We start from the raw sequence: 17,643 nt of genomic DNA on the forward strand, positions 1-17,643 counted from the left end.
CATGACATCATAAAAGGCCCAACTTCTGTGCATGTAGTATACTAGAATAGTGCAAAGGAACTTAATTGAATTGAATACTTAATTGTTCTTTGAGTACATGCAGTACTCCTATATCCTACATAAACAACCAGGTGCACAATATGTACCAATGTAGAGATAGTAGAGATAATCCAAATTGTGTCAAGAAATCCAGCTGTATTGATCTGCTGATCCACATAAACACGTGGCCATAAGATTGGTATGTAAAACCAGATACTGTCTGTCAAAACTGTACTGCAAAGCAGACATTTGTGTAATGTGCAGTATAACCACATGTTACACAGTAGTTGTGTGTCAAATACAGCCACCTATTATACACTTCAGCACTGCTATACATATAGATATTAAGGTAACTGCATGAAAAGTTCAACATGCTCATATACATGCCCACCAATAGCTAAATAAAACAACATCATCTTTCAGGGGTTGTTTTTATGATGTGGCTCCCTCATACAGGGGCTTCTTGCCATACATCAAAGTCCACTTGAGTGTTCTGCCTGAATACTGCAACCCCACAAAATTAGAAGTAAGCCATACTGTGCGGTGCTGATATAGAAAAGGATTATATGTGGCAATAACTGTTATGGCAGCAGTCTGGAATATACCACTGCTGTCAGATGGTGGCAGTGGCATTTTCAGCCTCACCATACCCAGGAATTTTCCAGCTCATAGGACAACAATCTAAGTGACAGGAGAATGAGCGTAATCATCACTGATAGTTGGTAACTCTGCAGTTCACCCTTTACACGTACAAACGCTGCCACCATGTGTTTTAATGGAAACATTTTATGATAATTCTCACCTTTAGGAAATGTCTGTGGCACTCATTGCCATGAAGACACGGCAGTAATAGGGTTTAAAACATGATAGATTTCTTCAACAAGACAAGGATTCTCTGATTTCTGATTCAGAGCATTAAAATCAAAATGATTTTCAAAATTTATTGGTTTTGATGGTAGACTGAGAGCTGTCCTCTGCCAGTTTCCAACAGCTTCTTTGTGGACCGTCTAGAAGGTGTCATGACCCAACCCCACCCAATCAATTGGGCAAGGGGTGTAAAGTGGATTTTTCAGCCTACTCCAAGTGTTGTTATGATAGCCATTTAACCATTCATGATGGGCCTATAAACAGGCTAAACCAGATTTGGCTGCTAAACCCCTATCCTCGCTTAAACTGTCACAATGGAATTTATGATACTGCTAGGATTTTTACAGCCTTCTGCTAAAGACGTTTTTATGGGATTTATTATAGCTTGCTTGTACCTGAACTGTTCAGTCTTACGATTTTGGTAGCTGAATAATTCATTTCGGAAAAATAAGGTGGCACCATGTTCTGTAGAATCCCCTTTCTTCTCACTCAGTTTGCTGTTCATCAGAACTCATCACAGTATTGTCACAGTAAGTGCACACAAAAAAACTCTCTTGTCATCCAGTACAGGAATTTTAACAACTCATATAGTAAGGAAGTTGCACGGAAGTTGCACAGAACTGGACTATGTGTGTGTGTGTATATTATATATATATATATATATATATATATATATATATATATATATATATATATATAGGTAACACTGCCACTCCTGCAGGCACACCTACACCTATGTATGTATGTATATAGATCTATATAGATCTATATATGTCTATATAGATCTATATCTATATATCTATAGATATATATATCTATCTATATATAATGGGTGCACCTGTTGAAGAGAGGTGTGCTCAAAACTGTTGTGCTTTCTACAAGCCTCTGTATCAGCTCCCCATTAAAAGAAGTTTGCAGCATATTTACTGGAGTGCAGAGGTCTCTTTATACAGTATTACAGCAGATCCCACAAATGCTCATCATTAGATGATATGCTAAATGTCTTTCACTGCATGTATAATGCAAATAATGGTGCATGGTCTTATCACATAATATAGACTGTCTAGCTGTGCTGAGTGAAAGATATCAGTTCCTCCAGGTCCTTGACATGAACAATGCATTAATTTCGTAAGCAATCTTTCTAAACTCCAGACATATCTGCAGGGGCTGTTCTGTGCATACCCAGCATCTACGAGCAGGAATACTTAGAAATGCCAGACCAGGTGCAGCTTGATGCATTTCCTCCCAACTGGGAATTCCTCAGAGGCATGGCCTGGAACTGCATAAAAATCAATGGCAATTGCTTCTCCCTGCCTGTTGACCCCTCCTCCATGCTCCTCATACTTACTCTGTGCTCTGGCTGCTCTGCTCTAGCACAACAGCTGTCAGAAAGAAAGGCAATGCAGGCTTAATAAAGGCTCATCACATTGTACATTTTATACAAGATAATTTCATGGGACAAATGGTGGACATACCAACTAGAAATAATGCTCTGTTGGGCTTACTAATTTCTAATAATACATAACTAATTGCAGATGTGGATATAAGGGACAACTGTGGAAATAGTAATCATAGAGTAATCACATTTGCAATCATTGGGAGATTAAAAACATGCTTGCAGAATACACTTTAGATGGGATTCTGCTTGGGAAATCGGAGATGGAGTAAGAGCTAGTGTATACTTATAGACCACAAACTCAGCAACAGCATGCAACACCAAGCTGCAGATAACAAAGCAGGTAGAGTCACTTGTATTAAAAGAGGGATTTATTGAAGGGATAGAAATATAATTCTACCATTTTATAAAACACTGGTTCAGCCACATCTTGTTCAGTTTTGGGCACCAATCCTTAGGAGGGATGTCCATGAGCTAGAGAAAGTTCAGAGAAGGGCAACTAAAACAATTTGTGGAGTGGAGGGCCTTAGTTATGAAAACAGACTACAAAAATTAAATTTGTTCTCCTTAGAGAAAGACACTTAAGAGGAGACATGATTGCAATCTACAAATCTATCAATGGGGGCTGCAATATTGGGAATAAACTAGTTAAACCAAGAACCTTGAGGATGATATGAGGGTACAACAAAAAATTTGAGGGGATGTGGTATAATCTTAGGCTGTGCAAGGGATTTTTACTGTGAGAGTGGTAAAAAAGTGGAACTTACTTCTGCAGTTAGCTGTATCAGCAGACAGCACTGATAGCTTAACAAAATGGTTGGAAGAGTTTCTCAGTTTACAGAATATACTTGGTTAGGGGAATTGCTAGACACACACACTAACATGGGTTGAACTGATGGACAGGTGTCTTTATTCAACCTTACCTACTATGTAACTAAAAACTGTTTTTAAAAAGCCCATGGAGTATGCTGATACAAAAAAACTGGCTTTAAGCCTGATACACTTTTTTGGAGGAGGGGGCCAATGGTAGAACTCTATATGTATTTAGAAATTTTGGACAATCATCGGTAGTCTTTTTTATGACAATATTGTTTATTAATTTCAAGTAGAAAATAAACAAGGCACTGTGCATAGTGTTTGAGTTCGTTAGATGTCGCTTGCAAAGCGAAATAAAAACGTTACAGTAAAATATCAGATACAGATATAATTGCATCAGTCGGTAATGCACAGTAAAATAAAGAAGAAAAAAAACAAACCTAAAGGTCTATCTGATGGTTGGTTTTACCATTTTTCCCCATATAGGTCTATAGCATCACCCCTGAGTCCAGGGTAAGAGCACCCTCATTTATCATTAGGCGCTCAGCTTCATCATAGGTACTGAAGGGTGTAGGTATCTATAGTAAAGGTGCTGGAGTAATATCCAAGGTTCCCAAACGTTCAAAAACCTAGTTTGGTTGTCAGCCAAAATGCATGCCAATCATTCATTCAGCATTATGTTATCCATTCTTTGGGTAAACTCCCAGAAAGGGATACATTTTTTTTTCAATTCCCAGCTATGGTGAATATATGATGTGCCAGAGAACCCTGGAATTTAGTTAAGCCAGGCACCGATGCATGTAACAGGGCCTGCGTGGGGCTCTTAGAGATGTGTTTGTTAAATACACAGGATAACAATTGGTTGATCCTAGTCCAAAAGTGGGAAGCAAATAGACAGGACCACCAAGTGTGCAACACGTCTCCAAGAGATGAGCATCCATGAAAGCATTTATTAGATGAGGTGGGAAATAGCTTTGCTAAGCGGGCTGGGACTAGATATATAGTCCCAGCCTTAGTCTTATAAGCCACTTCAATGTAAATTAAGATCCATCTCCCATTTATTAGGGTAGGAATGTAAATTAAGGTTCGTCAGGGCATTCAGTTTAGAATATAGGATTGATATTAGTTTGTGTCTGCTTGGGGAGTTAAGACAAATATGCTCAAAACATGTAAGTGGGCCATTCACGGTCCTTCTCTACTTCAGAGTAGACACCCAGTGAGTAGACACATTGGGATATTGTTACTGCGCAACAAATCATAAACCTTATGATAACCATGGATGTTCCACCATTTAAAAGCATGTGGATAATTGTATCCTGGGAGAAACAATGGTTGGGAAAATAGGGGTAGTAGGGGCAAGTAAGGGGATATAAGACCTGCCAAATATTTAAAGGAATCCCATATTTTAAGGGCATGTTTCAGGAGGGGGCTTAAAAGTAGTCGACCGATCTTTAGTAGGGAGCCATAGGAGTGCTTGAAGTGGGATGGAGGAGCAGTCTGTAATCTCCAGCAGGGTCCATAGAGGAATATTGGATACACAGTGGACAGTAATGAGGGGTAAAATTTGGGATGCCCGATAATATAATAGGATATTAGGTAGTCCGATGCCTCCATCTTTTTTATGTCTATACGACGGGGATCTCGGTACTCTAGGTCGCAGGGGGTGCCAGACAAATTTCAAAATGTCAATTTTTCTTTTCCCCACCTATTGAAACACCCTCTTTATGCTTAATGACACTTTAACTTATTAACATTGCAAGGCAGGGGTCACTTTTGTTAACAACTGCTTTTCTGTGGAGATACCAGGATGTCTATTATTGATACATGTACAGCTTTATAAATGTTAAAAAAAGAAATTGAATGTAAGATCTGATCCTGGTGAACTGTTCCTGGCAGTGGATAGACAGAGTAATTTTTATTTACCACTTTTACTTCTACATTGAGCCATATTAACAACGGTCCAGTTACTGTAGCATATGTTCATATGCATCATGGTTTGCTAAATTGCTAAAATATTTATCAAAGTTAATAAAACATTATCTTACACTTTCAGATCTGTATCTTTGACATATTTATTAACATGTAAATAGGGACTAATTTGCACCATTCAAAGTGTTATAGTGTAAGTATAAAATTGCCTAATCTGCATGTCACATTTCCTCTGTATGAATGCATCCATGCTTGTTCTGTAGGGAAAAGAACAGTGTTCAAAGTGCAGCAGCCCACAGCAACAGATAATAAATCATCTTTTTCTGGTCCCACTACAGGGAGATGAAATCTGGTTTCTGCACTTTTGCCATTATCAGAGATGAGCTTCAGGTTTGGGGTGAGCATGGGTTCACTGCCATAGCGACTAATTACCAATAATGCACTTTCTGGCTTTATTTGCCAGTCCCCTCACAATAAAAGACTGGGTTACCAGCAGCCTTATTAAAGTGATATTAAACCTTCAGGCTTCTTTTTATGAATGGGAGGCCCATACTTCACAAAATCCTCTATTCTTGTTGTTTAAAATGTTTTAATTCCTCATTCTGTAGTTGTTCCCCAAATCGCTCTCCCCTACCCCCTGTGTCTTTATCATGTAGTAAAGCTCCTAGTTGTGTTCTTTGTCTTTGGTAAATTTTAGCCTAAAATTGCTATCTAAGGGGGTTATTATATCCGAGCCATTATAATAACCGAGCTTAAGTGAAGGGAGTAAAACACCATTCGGCTATTCTCTTTAGCCGAGTAAGACTGATTTCAGCTGTACATTGGCTGGCTTCTGCTCCCTTTGGTTTAGCCGAAGTAAAGAACACGTTCGACTCGAGCTGAACACCTGCCAGTTCTCATAGAGGCCGAACAGCAGTGAGTGAATAGGGTTGGGTCCCCTCCAAATGTCATACCTTGCCCTTTAGGTCTGGTAGGAATTTTAAGGAGGAAATCCACATCCCAGAAATGGGGAAACAAATATGGTGTCCCCCCTTAAATTCCCAACCAGACTCTTAATCCGAGCACAGGCCTGGCAGGGCAGGAAAGGAGGACAAGCGAGCGCCCCCCCCCTGCACCATACCAGGCCACATGCCCTTGGCATTGGGAGGCTGCCTTTCCAGGGGTCCCCCTGAAAAAGCACCTTGTCCCAATGCCGATGAGGACAAGGGCCTCTTCCACCACAGTCCTGATCCGGTCGTTGTGGGGGTCTGCGAGCAGGGGGGCCAATTTGCATTGGGGTACCCCTTTAATAAAAGGGGCACCCAGATGCTTCCCCCCTTGTGAATGATTAAGGGGTACTTGTACTCCTACCCATTCACTTAAGGGTTAAAATAAAAAGTAAATAAAGAGCCCACACTTTAAGAAAAAATTAATTAATTTGAAAAAAAAATGTTTTTGACAAGTCCTTTAAAAAAGAAAACCCTAAAACTTAAAAAAATTTATTCCACCAGAGTAATCCAAGGGTCAATCATGTTGTGCAGAGTTGTCCACACCACTGCTGACTCATCAAAAATATTTTTTAAATGACATCCGCCCACACATGATGAACTCCTGCTGCAGAATGAAAGTTTGACAGATGCCAGCCAAATGTAAATAGATAGGCAAAGCTAGCAGTGACATGAAATGAACTGAGGACAGTAGCCTGTCGTATGACAACAAATGGGCGGAACCAGCCATGACATCACAGCCGACCCCACCCATTTGTTTTCATTTTGCTGGCATGTGCAATAGGGATTTGGCAGATGCTGGCAAAATGTAAACAGATAGGTGGAGCCAGTGGTGATGTCACCGCTAGTTCCACCTTTCTGTTTACATTTGGCTCAGCTAAACTGTTCAGCTGCTGTACAGGCTAATGTGAAGCAAAGGGCTCTGGTGGCCGAAGTGAGCTGAAAGATTAGCCAAAGCTATGGCTATATCCTTCAGATCCTTTGTGAATAACCCCCTAAAATTGTTCTGTGGTTGGTCAATGTTACACTGCTGGAATCTCCTAATTGTGATTAAACCCTTTTCTTTGCCTTTAGTAAATTGGGATCTAAATTTACTATTTAAAATTGTCCTACCACTTGCCAAATTGACACTGCTGTGTCTTTGTCAGTCGTGTAGCAAAATACTTCTAATACTAATAATCTACAGTACTATGGGTTGAATTTATCAAAACTGGAGCAGACAAAATCTGGAGGAGTTGCCAGAGGAAGAGGAAGGCAGGTAGGATAATATATTTTTGATATATATATATATTTTAAACCACCACACCCACCATTGATCTGGGAAAACCATTGAAAGCAATTTAAAAGTAAAGCCCAAACATAAGTCTAGCCAGTTTTTTTTTTACCAATAGTCATAATAATTTGATCATAAACAGGTGAGAAGTAAACAGTGTTCACAAAGATCTTAAGACTCTACCTCTTCTAATGTGCGTGTGAAATTTCTGCTATGTGGCAAATATTGAGGATATTGTATCTCTAGGGCAACAGAATGAATACTGTATAAATCACAAACAGAAGAAAACTTACATGCTTAAGATTAGCAGGAAAAACCATACAATATGTTACTATGCCTCTCCTATGAAAGTCATAAACACTGCATCTATTAGATTACTGTATGCAAGATATTGGATGTTTATGACAACCAGGGCAAGGCAAGTCTCTAAGTAAGCTCCAGGGACAGGAATAAAGAACACAGGGAAAAATTAATTCATTTATATTCATTTATATTCAGTGTCAATCTCGTCAAACATTCAAACGACCCCATAACTGTCAGAACATTCACAGGTCAATATTCCTTGAAAATACTCTTGCGGCATTAATTGACATTTGCTCCAGATTTTTAAGGTTATGTTTTTTGCCTGCTGAAATGTATCAAATGCCAGTAATTAAAGTGAACCAAAGCGGAATTAATTTTACTCCAGCTGGCAGGTTTTGTGTTTGCTTTCTCTTTCCTTTCATTTTTAATCATCTCTATACACCTTGAATACTATTCCAGACACTGGAGTCATATCCCTCTCTTTTCAAATTCTTTATCAGCGTTTACATTTACACAGTAATGTAAGCAAGGTTGGTATAGGTGATATCTGTGAGATAGTAAATTAAATTGTCATTCCAATTTCTGTGCATCCTTCCTATAGTAGAAATAGGTCATAGAGGTAAACAAGCAACATGAGATTGTTTGATTTCTGTTGTGTGGGTTATATACATTGTGTAAATTGTACTTTATAGTGGAACTCCAGGCAGAATTCATAATTTCAGGATCTAAGTGACATGACTTACATAACTGTTCTTACTCTGTGAACAGTTCAACACCCTTCTCACTACCTTCATGGTAGTGGTACTCAACTAAACAATGAGTAAATGTAGGAGAGAATGGCTGCTACAGTTCTAATTCATTAGTCACCTTTTTTTCCTCCAGACTGCTGACTGGACAATAAAGTAGCACCTGCACATTGATGAATACATCCCTCTTCTTTCTCCTCTTGTGAGCATGTTCCATGTTATGCTGAAAGGTGCTGTGCAAAGTGATAAATCCTTGATTGACTACTACCACTCCCTTTCCAAGTCTGAGGGCTTCTTGGTAGGATGATATCAAAACAGATTGAAGTACAAACACCAGTTGTATGCAAAAGTAGATTCAAATGTTTATTAATGAATATATAGCTTACTTAAATTGCCATTTTGAGATAACTGCTTGAAATTTAGCTTTAAAGCATGTTTTAAATTTTTTAAACTTGTATAGAGTAGCAAATGGTTAAAACTATAGTCCGTTTTTTTTGCCATATGTGTATTATTGAGGACATTCCAAAAAAATATGTAACCCCTAAACAAAGAAATCCCTTTCATTGAGCTGTCTAGTAACCAAGTAACACAGTAAGTATCTTATGGCATATAAGGCAAATTTAATAGAAAAATTACACAAAACATCAAATCACCTACTACAAGACATCTAAAATCATTTAAAACGAAAGAACGACCTCCCCTGGATAACCCTATTAGAAATAATGCGGGTGATGCTCCATGAACCACCTAAGTGGCAGATAGTCACTGATGCAGGCCCAAGTGCTGTGTTTCAAAAGTAGATACACTGTATCGGAGATTACTCACTCAGTGTGTGGCTCAGATGGAGAACAGTCCTTGTGTGGTTCCGTATGGATAGTGGATAAACTGCTTCAATGAAACATGTCTTTATGTTAATTTGTAACTCCACAAGATCATCCCGTTATGGATCCAAAGGTTCATTGAGCGTCTCTCCCCCAGCTCATTGGTAATGACACTGGCCCGCGGGATTCAAACAGTTCCCGATCTGTAGAAGAATCAGGGAGTTTCCCCAGCAAGTGCGGCCACACAGCCAGATGGAGCAGGGCAGTATCCCAGAGATGGTGTGTCTGGGACACACTGGAACGGAAGACTGTGTGGGTTCAGGCAGCAGGAACCAACAGGCTTTTCTCGATCTCGGCTTGAAGATCACACAGCTCTTATTACTGCTGTGATACCGCAGTTTCCAGAAAGACTTGGCTTAGTCCTGTCAAGCAGCAGAACTTCTCCATTCACCTGACAGCGTATGCATGGTAGATCTTGGGTGTCCAGGGAGGTCTGAAAACACGCTGTCCCTAACGTGTTTCCCCCCAAACAGATGGGGCTTCCTCAGAGGGGCGTGTAATCAGTGTCCTATGTAGGTGTGTTATATAGCTCCCTAATGAGAGCTTAATGAGATTCAAATTTGACACAGTAGTTTGTGAGCCATTCTTTGATTGAAGCTGGCTCGTATCTTAGAAAATTGTTATAAAGGCGCCTGTGAAGCCATAAACATACTCCCCAGGTCTATCGTCATTAGTTACAAGTATCTAAAAAAACCTGACACATAAAACGATACTGATTCCCACAATGTTCGCCAGTGTACTCATCAAAAAAGGTTAGCACAAAGGCGGACATGTAAGAGAACACATCCATAAATGAGCATTATGCCAATAATTGTAAACTTTATTCATTGTAATCCAAAATGATCCGGAGCATATATGATCCTCTGTGTACTTCAGAGTAAATAATCAGACGTGAGGTTAGTCAGATGACAAATAGTAAATTTAATGAATGCTTAAACTATAAGATGAAAAATATATACATGCTATGCATGCAAGAAAGTAAATCTATAAGGGGGCACTCCAACGGACGACACCCTTAGTCAGTAGTGACAGTTTTTATCCACTGTGGTCAAGTATGGCCCGGAGCATATAGGAACATCTACATAAAATGGTCAAGCATGAGTTTAGTCAGGCAATAAGCTGTTCAATAATTACAACTGACGCTTAGACTCTGAGGTAATAAGCACATGTAAAGCAAAAATTATAAAATGAAAAATATATATATACAGAACAGGAAGCATTATGTTTGATATGTAGCCAGGTTAGAGATAGCAACTATATTGAGGAAATTCCCTTCACTTCTTTTCCTTTAGACACAAAGGGACATAAAACCAAGGTGTTCCCTTCTATTCTTTTTCTTGTGATAACTAGAAATTCAGGATTTTCCTTTTCTTTCTGTCCTTGTAATAAGGGTCACCCTAACAACTAGAAAGAGTGTATCTCAATAGTAGGGACACAGACTGCAATACAAATCTGACATGGGTTCTTACCTCTCACCACTATAAAACAAATTGACTTTAGATACACTTTAAGCTACAATAACAGTTGCTATATTTTATTTTGTAAAAACACACCGTATTTTTGTTTTTGTGTCTAGGAAAGCCACATAAAATGTGCATTCTGCAACAATGGTTTGCATGTGAACCTTTACCTTCCTTTTTTTCAAATTTTCAAATGATCAATTCCACCAATTCACAACAGTAAAATAGAAGCATGTGTTTATACTTTATAAAACACAATGAAAAACTCGGCACCACGAACCAGTAATTACAGGGTCTTATGATACAATATTCTCATAACCAGGAGGTCAAAGTGAAACAAAATCATTGTTGACATTAGTGGAGTGTAATTTGTAAGAGTAAGTACGGGGGGTAACTTCATCTAACTGAGTAAAGTAAGGGAGAAAAAAAGAAGGGAAGGAGGAAAAAGAGTAGAGTAGAAAGCAGAAAAGTTATGGAGGGGAGATAAGATTAAGAGCCAGAAGGGAGGAAAGGGGGGGGGGGGGCTCTGCACTCAGAGCCAGCTGGATCCAACATTCCCCAGAATACTTAAGGTAAGTAGTATAATTTGAGAAAAGGGCAAACTGCTCCCAATAGAACCAGGTTCACGAGAAAGCTTCAGTCTTGTCTCACTGAGCAGCAGTAAGATTTTACATTAGGGATGCACAGATACTTTTCGAGTACCAGTGCAGATACTTGGCATTTTGATGAGAACTACCAGGGCTGCAGCTGTTGCAGCTGGGACCTGGCTCTGGCACTCCACCACTGTCCTGAAATCATTAGTCTGTATTGTTTTAGAAAAACCGTTGCATGAGAATAAACAAAAATGTATCAGTGCTCGTACTTGTAAGTACTCGGCAAGTACCAGTACTCGTACTCGCAAAACTGGTATCTGTGCATCACTTTATTTATATTTATAAAAACGAAATTGTACATTAAAACAGAGATGTACAAATCCCAGGAGCTCCGTGTGCTCCTTACAAATGACAGCTGCCTCCTAACTTTTGAATTTTTCTCTAGTCTAGCCTTGGAGCTCAAAAGTATCGGTACATGTACTCGTACTTGTACCGAGTACTGTACTTGGTATCTGTGCAAACCTATTTTACATGTCTCTGATCTCAAACACCTTGGCTAGCCACTGTGCTTGCTTCCATACACTTGGAACTTGGTGTCCCTGTGACCCAAAACTCAGCATATAGCGGGAGATTGCCTGCTGTATTCTGACAGCGTAGAGCTGCAGCCGGGATGGATCCCAACAATATTGTCAGAAACCACCCCACTGTCTGAGTGGCAGCCTTTCTAGAGGCAGAGCTAGCTGTGAGCGCCCCTCCTCTGTCCATTCCTCCAGTCAGCATTGGAGGAGCAGAGAGGGGATGGGGGACTCTCTGCAGTCACCACTCTCTGCAGGGAGATGATTGGGAACTGAGTGATCTGTGGTATGTTATCACTCAGTTCCCGATCAATAGAGCCGACGTGTGACAACTCCAGTGTCACACGTTGGCTCTAATTATGGGGATGGGTGAAATTCACTCACCCCATAATTTTCCTTTAAGATTATGAATAGAAAATGGACTCAGTTCAAGATGCTTACAGAATGATCACTGAAAGTGAATTTGTACGTGTAAAGCCCACCAATATATCATGCATCAACTTCTTAGTAAAACACTTGAATGTGTTTGGGGAGAACCAAGATGCTTTACTTTCATCTGGTGATGTCACGTTTGTAAGATGGCTTTATATAGAGTTGGTTCACATAAAGATAGATTTATGTGTGAAAATTAATCTCCACTATCATCAGTTGGCAAGAAAATAAAGACTGCAACCTTCCGATAAGAATTGCATGTACACAAGCCCAAAGATAACCTTTGAATCATAAATAACATTGCTTATGTCAGTAGAATTTGCCCCATGTGTTTTGTAGAGAATATCAAACATCAAATAGGCAGATGAAACAGCAAGTTCTATTGTATGTATTATTCAACATCAGGTGTGATAGATTTCCAGGAATTTCTTCAGTGATTCATTCATAAAAATTAAATGTGATGCAAAAACAAAAAAACTTAGTATTAGTGTAAAGATATATGAAAAGCAATGTGTAACATGTGTATACTTTTATTTTCTTGCCTATAGTCTCAGCGTCGTGTTACATTTCACCTTCCTGATGGCTCTCAAGAAAGCTGCAGCGACAGTGGTCTAGGAGACCATGACCCTGTAGGAAGTGGCACTATGATCTCACAACCTCTTCCACTGGTTCAGCCACAGGACGAATTCTACGACCAAGCTTCTCCAGACAAGAGGACCGAAGCTGATGGTAACTCTGACCCCAACTCTGGTGAGTCCATTATGTAACTACATTTGTGAATGATGCAGATGATAGTTTGAGTTAGCTGAGTGAATTCAACAGAATGGGAAATGAAAGCTAGCCTCAATACTACCAAAAGAAAAGGTTACTTGAGGTTAAAGCACCCAGCAAATTATTATTACATTTTGAATGACTTATTTATTAAGCCAGATTGCATAACCAAAAAGTATTATTTGTCTTAAGTAGGCTACTATAACTACTCTTATTTAATTCTGTGGGCAAACAATTTAGTTAGATCATCGAAACCATAAAGGAAATATGTAGGTTGCCAATGTAGATGTCTGGCTGTCTTAAGCTTTTATACTTCTCAAATCAATGACCGGCAACAAGAATGCATCAGTGAGAAGCCAGATTTCCTGATCTGTATGCTTGTTCCAGGCCTTTGAGGGCCCATGCACACCAGTGCATATACCAGTTTTTGTTGCTTTGAAATGCAGGCCATCAGGAGATACATTGGGGTGCACTATTGCACTGTGCAATAGTGCGCTACATATTTCTCTTGTGACATGTTTCCCTTAGCTAGCATATTAATAATTAAAAAGTAGAAACACATATCCCCCTGTAAAGAATATATATTATACTTACCTGTGATACATTGATCATCTTTTTTTCCTAGTGTTTTCACTGGATCTTTTACAGTTACAATAACAAATATAACATATAGTTTGGAGGTAATGAAAAGGCATGATGGGGGTGCTATTAAAATCTCAAGAAGCATTTCCAGTATGATACAAGTCCAAAGCATGTGAATGTGAACTTTGTTTTCCTAAAGTGCTACAGAATGGTGTCCACAGTGATGTGGGGACCAGTAGAAGAAACCACAATGCTCCACTGGTGACAAGGAATGTGACAATCTTTTAAATGTAAATACATATCCACCCCCACACGCTTACCCCAATGCTTAACACTTGAGTACATGATCTCTGGTAATTCCAGCAAAGTACTATGTAAAAAATATCTAATTCACCATAAATCTAATGAAGAAATGAAGTTGAAAAGACCCATCCAAAGGAAATTCCTTCATTGGATTTAGAGTGGGCTCTTAAAAGTGTGCCAGATCAAGAGGATTATCTGGACACAATGGGGGTGATTTACTAACCTAAACACACACACACACCAGGTGTGTGTGATTTTCACACAGCAAAACGTATTTATCAACCAAAAAGTCTCTAAAAGCATATTTCCACTAATGCCATATATGGAAAAATCATGCACATGATGCATATATAATGCTGCTTCACAGTTTAGACAAAAATGGTTAGCTCATGCATTTACATTCCTGCATTCATCAACGCAAGCAACATAACATAGAGCTAATTTACACCACATTACCTTGCAATTCATTGCAGGGCTTTGCACAACACTCCTGCTGGGTGTGTACACACTACAAAGGTGTTTCGATTCCTCCCATAGATCATGCTGGGAGGGAACACACTACAGAGGTGTATACACGTTCGTGGTGTGTTTAAAAGGTTAGTAAATCAACCCCAATATCTCTTGAAGGGAGCAAATATTTGTGGCATAGGCAGTGAAACAGGTACTCTAAGTATAATGTATCTTTGTTACGGGGAGTATTAGTTTCTGCTTTGATTTTGCATCAGGTTCACTTTAAAGCATTACTTAAGCAAAATAACTTATCAACAGCAAAATAACGTATTACTTCTTTATACAAGGAGTTTACAATGGCTTCCATGCTCTTAAGCTACGGGTACTATATGTAGATATTTAAACGTATTGTGAAAATGAAAAAAAAAATAGTTTCATTCTGCATGCTTAGAGTGTAACAGATTGTAATGATAAATAACATTGTAACATCTGGATATAGTTGCTGGAGCATTCCTTTTAATTTAAATATTGTAGCATATCTGTAGCTTTTTATTTAAACAGATTATATGGGCTCTTACCATTCTATTACTCTGTTTTGAGAGATGTCTTTCTATAACAGCCACTGACCTTCTGTTAAATATTAACTGGAAAATTTCAGGGACATTTTGTCTACAGTAATTCCCATGAAAAGATTGATGTACTCTGATTTTGCTAAAATTAATCCAGAAATACATAAAATAGCACAGAACTGTATAATGTCTCTAATCTGTATGTATTGTAGACAATCATTGCAGTTAAACATGTGTGGAGGTTCCATAGAAATGCAGCATTTACTAAGACATTTTAGCTGACTATTTCTTATGTTCTAATAGCTCTCTGTAACCACTGCCAATTCATTTGAGTCACTTAAAGCTATTAAGAGTAGCATGCAGAGTAAAGGCTGGGTCTTTCTCTCTAGTGATATCTATAGTTCTATAGGGAATTAAATCACAACAGCAAAATTAGGTTTTGTAACATCAGAGTGATTTAGTCTGTTATTTTCAAACTGGTTGCTTTACTATTATTACAGTTTGTTGCTATATGAATGAAGATAACATTTATATGTTCACAGTCTACCGTAGCATTTTAGAGGGCTTTTGTTATGCAACTTTTTTTGCCTGTTAAGAAGATGGTTGGAGCCTCTTCTATAACCACTTTTGTGCTTACCAGTAATACAACTATTGCAAATAACTGTCTTTGAAAGATTACAGTCTTTTGTAGTTGGATAAAAAATAGTGTTTTTGGAAACTCTGAGTCAAGTGAAATTTGGTCTGTAGACAGTAGTTTTGTATAAGGCTGGAATGGGATCAAATCCCTTCCATTTTTTTTTTTTGCATCTTAGAACGATCCCCCATCGTTTCCTTATTTCAGAGAGAACATTATGAATGGAACAGGTGTGAGGAGACTGCTTGTCACAGGAACCCATGTTTTCTTATTAATGCTGTCTATTTCTGTTTTATGTTGGTTTGTGTCCCCATTAAATATTTATTTTCACTTCCTGCCCCAATGTCAACTTTGTTAAAAGAAAGAATGGTAAGGAGAAATATCCACAATGGCTCCATAGACAGCAATGACTAGAATTACAATTTGATATCATAATATTTTCAATAGTTTACTCTGAAAATACACTAAAGTTCCTTTTTAAAGCTTGACGCCAGGCAAGCAGCAAAATAAACAGATCAAATAATATATAAGGTATCTGATCTGTAGGGGAAATCATCTCTTCTATACACACTTAAGTATGATAAAACTTAGGGGGTTATTCAGAAAGCTAGCTGAAGAATCAGCCGTAGGTTCGGCTAATCCTTCGGCTAGCTTTGGTTGCAGGGAGCCCTTTGGTTCAATTGAACCGAAGGGCTGCTGTACGGGCTATTCACCTTAACCCATACAGCTCCTGAAGGCGGCCGAGCGGCTCAGTCAAGGCGAAGGCATATGCTTTGGCTTGACTGAGCCGAAGTGACAGCCGAATGGGGGCGAACGGCCAACTGACGGCCTCGCAAATGACATCTGGGTGGAGCCAGCCATGATGTCATGACTGGCTCTGCCCAGCTGTAATGACAGATCAGTGTCCCCAAATGACCTGGGGACACTGAAATGTCATTAAACAATGACAACTGGGCAGAGCCAGCTGTGATGTCACAGCTGGCTCCGCACAGTTGTTATTCATTGGCCGGGACCTGCTAGAGCTCTCTTGCAGGTGGGCGGAGCTAGCTGTCACTGCTGTCTCTGCCCAATTGTTTGCTTTTTAAATTATTTTTATCTATTTTATAAAATCTTTATTTGCTTTTTTAATGTATTATTTATTTACATTTTTAAACATTTTTTTTCTACTTTTTTCATTGATTTCCTTTTCTGCTTGGTACCGTGGAGGAGCCGAATGCCGCTCAGCTATTCACTCACTGCCGTTTGGCCACTATGTAAATAGGGGCGAACGGCAGCGAGTGAGCTGCTCCCGGAGCTTCAGCTCAGCTGATCCAGATGTTGGATTGGCTGAGTCAAAGTCCTTCTACACTTCGGCTCAGCCGAGCATGCAGAGCATGTTCGGCTGACCTAAGTGCAGCAGAAGCCAGCCGATGTACAGCTAATTTCAGCCGATGTACGGCTGAAATCATCCGTACAAGCCTGAAGTGAAAGCCGAACAGCGTTCGGCTCACTTCACTTCGGGTGGGTTATTCACTCGGCGGCTTTCGGCAGCTTTGTAAATAACCCTTTTAGTTTTGTCTTCTTCTTCCTCCAGTCAGTACAGAAAATATCCACTTTAGCCACTGCAAAGTCTGATTTGAGAAAACAGGACCAAAGTGATCATAGCAACCATTTAGTTTCCATGTTTTCTTTTTTTTAAAAAAGAAAATGAAAGACAAAGGGGTCTATTCACGAAGCTGCCGAAGGATCTAGCCGTAGCTTCGGCCGATCCTTCGGCTAGCTTCGGCCCCAGGATCCCTTCGGTTCGGTAGAACCGAAGGGGTGCTGTACGGGCTATTCACAATAGCCCGAACAGCTCCCGAACGTGGCCGAGCGGCTCAGTCGAGCCGAACGCATATGCATCGGATCAGCTGAGCTTTGCTGAAAGCCGAAGCTGGTCGAGCGGCCGGCCATTGGCCGGCCGACAGCCTGCTTCTGACAGCTGGGCGGAAGCTGCCGTGATCTTATGGCTGGCAGCGGCCACTCCCTGGCGCCCCGGGAGTCTCCTGCTCCCGGCCAC

At 39.6% G+C, this 17,643-nt stretch overlaps 1 long non-coding RNA gene across 1 annotated transcript in view; it reads left to right on the forward strand.

The window, feature by feature from the left end:
- Positions 1 to 13,060, forward strand: part of LOC108792309 — a 482,432-nt gene extending 469,372 nt beyond the window's left edge. Inside the window, exon 3 of the long non-coding RNA XR_001941558.1 lies at positions 12,845 to 13,060. This is a non-coding gene — a long non-coding RNA (uncharacterized LOC108792309). The remainder of the gene's footprint in view (positions 1 to 12,844) is intronic.
- Positions 13,061 to 17,643: the final 4,583 nt, after the last annotated feature.

The sequence above is a fragment of the Nanorana parkeri genome, unplaced genomic scaffold (assembly GCF_000935625.1).
Source record: "Nanorana parkeri isolate BGI_ZX_2015 unplaced genomic scaffold, ASM93562v1 scaffold627, whole genome shotgun sequence".
Taxonomy (NCBI): Eukaryota; Metazoa; Chordata; class Amphibia; order Anura; family Dicroglossidae; genus Nanorana; species Nanorana parkeri.